Source organism: Condylura cristata, unplaced genomic scaffold (genome assembly GCF_000260355.1).
Source record: "Condylura cristata isolate star-nosed mole 26May11 unplaced genomic scaffold, ConCri1.0 scaffold00024, whole genome shotgun sequence".
NCBI lineage: Eukaryota > Metazoa > Chordata > Mammalia > Eulipotyphla > Talpidae > Condylura > Condylura cristata.
Genome location: NW_004567125.1, coordinates 6,174,537 through 6,183,290, shown reverse-complemented (window position 1 = coordinate 6,183,290; position 8,754 = coordinate 6,174,537). Strand labels below are relative to the sequence as shown.

The following is an 8,754-nucleotide window of genomic DNA, read 5'->3' as shown; positions in this document are numbered from 1 at the left end:
ATCTACATTCCGACTGTAGAGTTGCCTATTCTGTACATTTCATACAAATGGGTCATGACATGTAATTCTTTGTGAATAGTTTCATTTAGCATGTTTTCAGCATAGAGTCACCTAAGCTGTATCAAAACTTCTTTTGATGGCCAAATAATATTTCATTAAGTGGCGACTCCACATTCTGTTTATCTAGTGATAAACAGAATGGTTGCTTTCCCTCAATTGGCTTCTTTGAATAGTGCTGCTGTGAACATTCCTGTACAAGGATTTTGGTGAACCTCACTTGATCTTTATACTCACTAAAGTATAACCTTTATTCTATAGACTTCATTCTATAGATCCCAAAACTCCCTCCAAGGTGGTAGAATTTTGAATTAGATTCCTGCCTGACCCATTGCTTTCCCCCATCTATGCTAATAAAGTTGAAGTAATTGTTTTGATAGAACCTGGTGTGGCTGTGTCTGTGGGAACTGTGCACATGAATAGTTAAACTTCATTTGTGAAATTTCAGCCCTCTCCCAAAGACATCTCCCTTCCCTCTTTGCCCTTTACTAGTTTATGATTCTTTCTTTTACTATGTTTGCACCCCACCCTCACCCTTGTATTTGGAACGGAATCTATTCTCACTCATTTACACTTTTCCCTGGAATTGAATATTGTGTGAATATGATTATCTGCATTTGTGAGTTATCGCTACCGAAATGAAAGCTCCTCTGATAGCAGCGGGCACAGAGTTAGTATCTGAAGCAGTGGACAAGCAATGGAAAGATGTCTTGGGAAAGCTCGTCTTTTGGTGCCCAGTCTCGGGCTTTCATGGATGAGGGTTACCACGTGGGGGCCCAGGCGACGCTGACAGCCTCTTGTGCCCGGCTCCCCCTTCAGCTAGGCCACGCACATTGTTGCTCCGGCAAGAACATGTCTAAGCAGGTGGTGACCCGTGAGCTCCGCAGGGAGGGCGCGCACGCAGAGGGGCGCCGGGGTGCCAGTCCCCCAGGCCTCCACGTCAGGCCCATTCAGCCCCTCAGCGCCCGATGGAACCCACAACTCCAAGTCCCGCCCACCTAGTGGGTAGCCGGTGAGTCTCACCAATCAGAGAGACCGACACATCGCCCGGCTCGGGCTCCCGGCAGCCAATAGGCTCACGCGTGTGATCCCGCCCGCGTCTGCCCGGGAGACTGGCAGCTGAGCAGAAGCCGAGACGGCGGGAGTCGCTGTTGAGGCGGCCGCGGGCGCGGGTCGCGTCAACGCTGCTCCGCTGGGCCGGGCCAGGCTGGCAGCTTTTGGTGCCTGGCGGCGAGGGCGGGCTCCCGGGGCGGGCGGAATGGCCCCCACATAAGGTGGTGGGAGAAGCGGCTGAGCCCAGGATGCTGGGGAGGCGGCGCGGCGGCTCCTCACTCATCCCAGGTAAGGGGGACGCCGCGCTCGCAGCGGCTCCCCACTCGGAGCGCCGCCCCGGCCCCGCCGCCCTCCCGCCGCCGCCCACCTGGCTCCGAGCCCTGCCTGCCTCAATCTTGGCATCCCTTGCCTCCACGTTGCCTCCCGGCCGCACATCTTCAGGGCTGCCGCGGGCAGATGTCCAGCCCCGCACCCCCAGCGCGGAGCTCCTTGTTGAGTCGGGACTGGGGTCTTGCTCCCACACCCCCTCCTTCAGCGCCAGCCTTTCCAGTCGCCCGGCTGCGCGGCGGCCGAGGTCACTCCGCGCGGTCGGCCTCCCGCCCCCTCCCCGCTCCGCCCGCGTCTCCTGGTCTCGGCGCTCGCACCGCGTCCCAGCCCCCGCAGTCCCTCGGGGCGCCTTCCGTGGCACGGGGCTCCATCCCGCGGGATCGGACTTTTTGCTTTTATCTCCACCGGGCGAGGTTTCCGCGGGCTTACCCCCAACCCGGCCGGCCCCTACAGTGTTTCTTTTCTCCCGCTCCGTTGTCCACCCTACCCCCATCGTCTTCTTTTGCTCCCGGATGCCTTCTTTCCCATCTCGCCTCTTCTCCCTTCACTTTCATCCATCGCTATCGCTAGTACTTCTTCCCGTTGCGTTGCACATAAACCCTTAGAAACCTTATTACTCTCCCCCATCACTGTCGCTAGTACTTCTTCCCGTTGCGTTGCACACAACCCCTTAGAAACCTTATTACTCTCCTGTACGTCAGCTCTAGTTTTAATATCTTCACTCGTCTTTGAGCTGCACCGAAACATGTTAAGTGCCTGCCCAGAGTCTGGCACACAGTGGGCCTGGCTCATGGTGAATGGACCCTAATGCTGGTCAGCCCCCTTCCTCCTCGCTGACCTTTGTACTCTAGGTGGTGGTAGACAAGAGGACCAGTATCCCAGGGATTTGATCCACTGCCTGAAGAGTGTTGCTGGAAATGGCATGGCACATTGGTCCACTCCAAGGGTGATAAAGGGATTAAATTGACAGTTACTTACTGCACTGAATTAGAAGAATCCTAATTCTAGCCTTGTGTCACGTATTATATTAATTGACTTTGTTCAGGGTTCTTAGTGACTTTTGGAGTCGAACTACCCCTTACCAGCCACCTCATCCATCTATAGTTTTTACTGAGCCTTTCCTTTTAAGGCAGAAAGAGCCCCTATCCTCCCTGCAGAAATAGCATTGTATATGAGCTATATTTCACTTGTTTATCAGCTGAACTGTCATGGTCTTGCAGTGAATTTTTGTCTTTTTAAGAGCTGGGGGAATGTTTAGATTTCTTGGAATTAACTGCTAAAGGGATCAGATATGGAGATTAGTAGTGAATGTTCTGACAAGTTTCTTAAGAGTGAAAGAATAATCCCCAGCATCTCTGACTATTAGAGGAAAAATTTACAGTTGATTTTTTTAAAGAGTAAAATTAATTTGACATTTAAAAATTTTGTAAGCAATGTTATTGGCCTCAAGCCCTCTCACCACAGTTTTGCTTTGATGGCTTGCAAGCCTGGATCAGTCAAATAGTTAGTTGGCTTTTTCTGCTTCTGGGATCTCCAGGGCAGGCTGGAGAAAATCATTAACTCTGCTGATAGTGCTGGTCTAAACTTCTGGACTCCAGCTGTACTCACACTGCCTGGGGATTTTTTTTCAGGCTAGGATTCTCTTACAGACTAAAATCTAAATGACTGTTTATAGATTTTTTTTTTTTTTACCACTGTCCTACTCTAACTTCCCTTCATTGCTTATTTTGCTTCCTATTTCACTGAAGAAAATGGTGGGCATCAGTTTTGAACTCTTAAGTGTCTGTCATTTTTCCGTGTGTCTGTCTTTTCTTGATTTCCCATCTTTTATTTGAGAGGAAGAGGGCTACTCTTTGGTGAAAGCTAACATCTTAGATTTCTCCTTATATTGTCCTTTTTTTTGCAACCTGCATACAAGCTCAGGTTTCCACAGTCCAAAACAGAAACAAAACCTTCCCTTTGTGCCTTCCTCTTTTTTCACTCAGATTAACATGACATTCATTAGGTTTTCATTTTTGTTTTTTTCTCTGTTCTCTAATTTTCTTTCAGGATGACATTTCCTTTTAGTTTTCAAATAGCAACCTTGTATTTATGGTTTTCCAAATGTATATTTAGTCTCCATTTTTCTTAAACTTCAGGTATTCCTTTTTTTTTTAAAGATTTATTTATTTATGCATACAGAACTGGGGTACAAGCCAGAGGTGCAGGGGTGGTGAGAGGATTCACCAGGAATAGAGTGGGGAGCAGAGCAGGCAGATCAACAAAGTCACTGCTGAGGGGAGCAGCGGGCGGGTCAGGAGAGGTCTGCCACGCCATGTGGTCACCTCTGGGGCAGGCGGGGATCGAACTCATGCTGAAGTGGCTTTAGCTTCTTAGTACAGTGCTTTAACCCATTGCACCACCAGGGAGGGCCAGGTATTCCTATTTTTATCCGCCTTCTGGATAGCTGTACTTAGATATTTGATACTTGAAACTTGCTTTTTTCTTCTTTACCTTCCCTCTATTCATTGCATCTCCTTGCCTCTGGGTCCTACGCTCTAGCTCATCCTCTGCACTGCTGCTGAGATTGGTTACGTTCCTAAAATGTAACTGCGATCATGCCATTAGTTTACTTAAGTCTTCTTATCAGCTCACAAACACTTAGCATAATGAACCAGACCTATAGGATAGCCTCATCTTCATCCTGGGCCCTTCATGGTTCAGAGAAGAAAACATGATGGAAATAGACATTCAATCTAACACTACCCTGAGAGGGTGAGGAAGGTGAGGAAAGGATTCTGTTCACAGACACCTGCCACTTTTTCTGACTATCCATACCCTTCTCAGTTTGGGTTAAGTAACTTTTGTGTTCCACAGTACTCTGTACATACTATCATCTCCATTTTGCTCTTTCTAATGATCTCTTTTTGTAGTTTCCTCCTTCAACAAACTCATTAAGGAAAGTGGTTGTGTCCTACTCATTGTGTCTTCAGTAATAGCAAAGTGCCAGGATGCTTTGTAAACCAAACAGATGGTTGGTTTACAACCATCTTCAAAGGATGATTCCTGAGCTAAATCTAGACAGGGGGAGGAAAGAAGAGATGGGCATATTTTGCAGGGGTGTGTGATAACCTGATGCTTTTGGAAAAGAACTGGTATGTGGAATGGAGGAAGGAGGAGGAGACTTGGGACATGGTGAGAGATTAGACTGGAAGGTATAGAGATGCAACTCATGAATGACCTTTATGTGTCTTGCTGCTGAGTTTTATGCTGATGATATTGGGGAACCTCAGGAAGATTTTAACCTTGGGGGAAAGTCTGACTTTTCCCATCTCGGCCATCATGTCTTACTGCATGACTTGTCGTTTGTCTCAGTTATAATATCACATTTTGTGAATATGCTGAGGTAGCATCTCCATGGGGTGCCATCCCTATAGTAGCACCTACTTAAACTACACATGCTTATGGTTACCTCTGCAGCAATGCCTTTCTCTCCTTTTCCAGTTTATCTTTTGATCTCTACAGTCAAAGTTCTGTGAATGTTGCTTTTACATATCTTTTTTTTTTTAAAGAGTGTTCTATTCTTTTTTTAAAAAAAGATTTATGCATATAGAACTGTGGTACAGGTCAGAGGTCCAGGGGCAGTGAGAGGGTTCACTGGAGAGAGTGGGGAACAGAACAGGCAGATGGATGATACACTGCTGAGGGGAGCAGCGGGTGGGTCAAGAGAGGTCTACCACGCCATGTGGGTCACCTGGGCTGGGGATCGAACTTGCACTGAGGCTGTGGCCAGCTTACAGTGCTGTGTCCTAATCTGTTGTACCACCAGGGAGGGCCCTATATGTCTTTTTTTTTTTTTTAGGCTTTAAGGTTAGGGCTTTAAGAATGTAGATTTGGGTTCATGACTTCATTCCTTGCTCTGGAAGTTGTGAACATTGAAATGAATGTAGTGACCAGATATTTTGAGAACAATACCTTTGAATTCTCTGTAGAGAGTGGGTTAGAGAGGGGCAAGACTGATAACCAAGAGACCAATTAGAGGAGATTTAATAGAGATGATTTCAGTAACTGTCTATTCATCTGTAAATTCTTTGCTTTACAGTTTATTTGATGTATCCACAGCATTTGGGTTTTGAAAGAGTTTATGAGTCTAGCGGGGGTAAACTAACCACAAGACAGAGGCATAAATGTGGGAACCAATGTCTTCTTACCAATTGTGTGAGGTTATAGAAGAGGGAGTGGTTGATTTGGGGAAGGAGAAAGATAGGAAAATAGCACTGAAGAAAGAAGAAAGAGTATGCAAAAGGAACAGGGCATGACTCAGGAGGCACCACAGGAGCAGGCCAGGTGTGGAGGTGCCTGAGTGAGTGGGGGTGGTTCTGAAGGGGCAGGCTACCTGAGAGGGATGCTGAGAGTGAAGTAGGGGATGAGCAGCATGTCAAGAGATCCACACACCTCTGTTCTTCAAGAGTGATCTCACATTTTAACCACTTGGTAGTCACAGCAGCACTGTGAAAGAGAACTTGCAGGTGTTCCTTTATCCTTTGTATTTTCTCTCCAGTCTTCTTTTTAACTTCCCCTCTTAATTATGTCTGAAAAAAAGGTTGATTATCATTACCCCTATTTTATGAGGGATGAGGGATGAGGGAACTGATGCTCAGTGATTTATCTAGTTCTCAGGGGCTAAGAAAACACTGATTTCACACTAGAACCCATGTGCTCATATATACTAGACTTCTTTGACATTCATTCAATGCCATCTTTTTTTTTATTTTCCTATTTCAGTTATTTTTTTACTCTGAAAGTCAAGAAGGTGGTAAAAAAAAAAAACTACGTAACTTTGAATTACCTGAGAGTACATAATTTCAGCAAATTTGTTTTGTTTTCTTTGTGTTCCCAGTCTTGAGTGGCTTAAGCTAAGATGAGCATGAGTGAGGGATCTAGGAGAGGAATGATGAGTGTGCGGTGACCCTTTGGTTTACAGGTCTGAGAAGTTGAGAACTTGGTAACTTAAAACGTTTAATTTATGTCTTTTTAACTGTTATGAAAATTTTTAAACATAAAACATACAGAGATTATTATATTGAGCCCTCAAATACCCATCACTCCAGTAATTACTGATTCGTAGCCATTAATTTCACAGGTATTTTTGAAGCTGTACCTAGACATTATTTTCCTTTAACTTGAACTACTAAAAACATTATGCTTGAATTAAACTTGTACTCTTGTCACTATTTGTGTTCTAGGCATTAGGTTCAGCTCTCAGTTTTTGACTAGTTCTTTTCCCTCCTGACAGTTGGTTTAATTGAAAAAATCCCAGCACATTGTTTATTTGAAAAGATGGGTTCTAGCAGGCTTCCAAAAATTGTCAGCTGTGTGTATACCACATATCTGCTGTTTGCTGTAAGTGTTTCTAGTTCAAGTGCCCAGTGTGCAGCTGGGAAAAGTTCCCATGTTGCTGCTCTGACCATGAGTTGACATAAGAATTGGTCTTGCAACTAAGTGTTTATTTGGGTTAGTTTTGAGGTTTCTGCCGACTGGTAAAACTGTCATTGCAGTTTATCCCTGAAACCTTGTTAGCATGTATAACATGTTAGCATATTATACAATTAGGTTTCCTTTTGCTAAAAATCTAGAAGTGAGTAGAAAACCCAGGTATAGACTGAACTTTAGACAGCAGGTAAAGTGGCATTAACTGTTGCTATTTGTCATATTAGGTTGGCAGCATAAATGGGCATGGAAAGCAAGAAACTAATGATTAACAAAGAAAAGAAAGTTTCTTGGATTATTACTTCCCGTATTTTATCTTTCGCTGGGATATTTGCTCAGCATTTCTTTGGACCTGGTACACGAGTGGCCACTTTCCTGATTATAAAAGAGCAGATGACGAACGTGCTTGTGAGTGCAGTTCCTGGGCCCACACGTGTGCACTGGGTGCTGGATGTGGCCTTGCTGACCGTTAACCTCGAGACCTCTAGTTTTGTTGACTGATACTGTTTTTGATTAAAAGTCTTTATAAAGTTTGTAGTAAAAGTACTGTGTCAGCACTTTTTTTCTCTAGAGCATTATTTCTGGTAGTTTGTTTTATCTGACACACTGGGAAAGAACAGTCCTATTAATAGTGATTTCTCAGATATATTTATATATTTATTCAGAGTTTCAATACTTTTTTTCCCCTCGAGATAAAAATGAGACTCTGTTCTCTAATGTTTCCTTCCAGTTCAGCCTTGGCTCTGTAAATGTCCCAGAAAAAATATTGATACTGCTTATCTGAAAACATAGTAGAGTTTAAAGTACACATTTTCTTTACCTTATGATGGGCTTGCATCTGGATGAACCCACCATACATTGAAAACATCATAAGTGAATGCATTTAATACACCCAACCCACTGAACATCATAGCTTAGCTTAGCCTACCTTAAATGAGCTTAGATATATAAGCTCACCATTGGGCACAGTCATCTAACACAAGGTCTGTTGTATTGTACTATTGGATTTAAGGAATACTGTACTGAAAATGAGAAACAGTCTGCAGAGTGTGGGTTGTTTGCCCTCAGGATCTCTTGTGACTAGTGCTGCTGCCCAGCATCATGATAGAGAATCTACCTTATCTTTCTAGCCCAGGAAAAGGTCAACATTTGAAGTACAGTTTCTACTCAATACACATCACTTTTGCACCATTGTAAAATCCCATTAGCATTAAGTCACACTATTCTAGGTTTGCAATTGAATATATGGAAAGAGACTTGTGCATAGTGTGTAAGTGCACGTGTACACTGTGTCAAGACCGGCTTGTACTTGACTTTATTCCCACCCAGAAATTTGAGAAGAATCAGTATGAAGGTGTAAATAGAGACTTGAAACTCCGCATCATTTCTTATCTGGAGAGATGCACCTCCCACTTTGACTCATTTGCTGATGCTTTTTGAAGACTCAGTGAACCTTGTGACCTGGTGCTTCGTGAAGCATGCTGTGGGAGGGGGAGGGACAGAGACAAAGGGGCGGAGCCTCAGGACCTTAAAAACTCTTACTGAAGGATTTTGAAATCTTTACTTAAAAAGTAAAAATATGAACATAGGGCCCTCCCTGGTGGTGCCCCGGGTTAAAGCACAGCATCAAGAAGCTGAAAGCCACTTCCGCATGAGTACAATTCCCGCCTGCCCCTGAGGTGACCCCATGGCACGGCAGACCTCTCCTGACCTGCCCGCTGCTACCCTCAGCAGTGTACTTCGTAGATCTGCCTGTTCTGCTCCCCGCTCTGTCTCTGGTGAATCCTCTCGCCGCCCCTGAGCCTCTGGCCTGTACCCCTGTTCTGTATGCACAAATAAATAAATCTT

The 8,754-nt window shown here is 44.8% G+C and overlaps 1 protein-coding gene across 2 annotated transcripts in view; it reads left to right on the top strand.

Annotated features, from left to right (window-relative positions):
• The first annotated feature begins 1,195 nt into the window (after window positions 1-1,195).
• Window positions 1,196-8,754, top strand: part of TPST1 (tyrosylprotein sulfotransferase 1) — a 42,270-nt gene continuing 34,711 nt past the window's right edge. Inside the window, exon 1 of one of the 2 annotated variants that reach the window (XM_004688324.1) lies at window positions 1,196-1,398. The gene's annotated coding sequence lies outside the window, so the exon portion shown is untranslated. The remainder of the gene's footprint in view (window positions 1,399-8,754) is intronic. The other variant, XM_012728862.1, reaches the window with a different exon arrangement.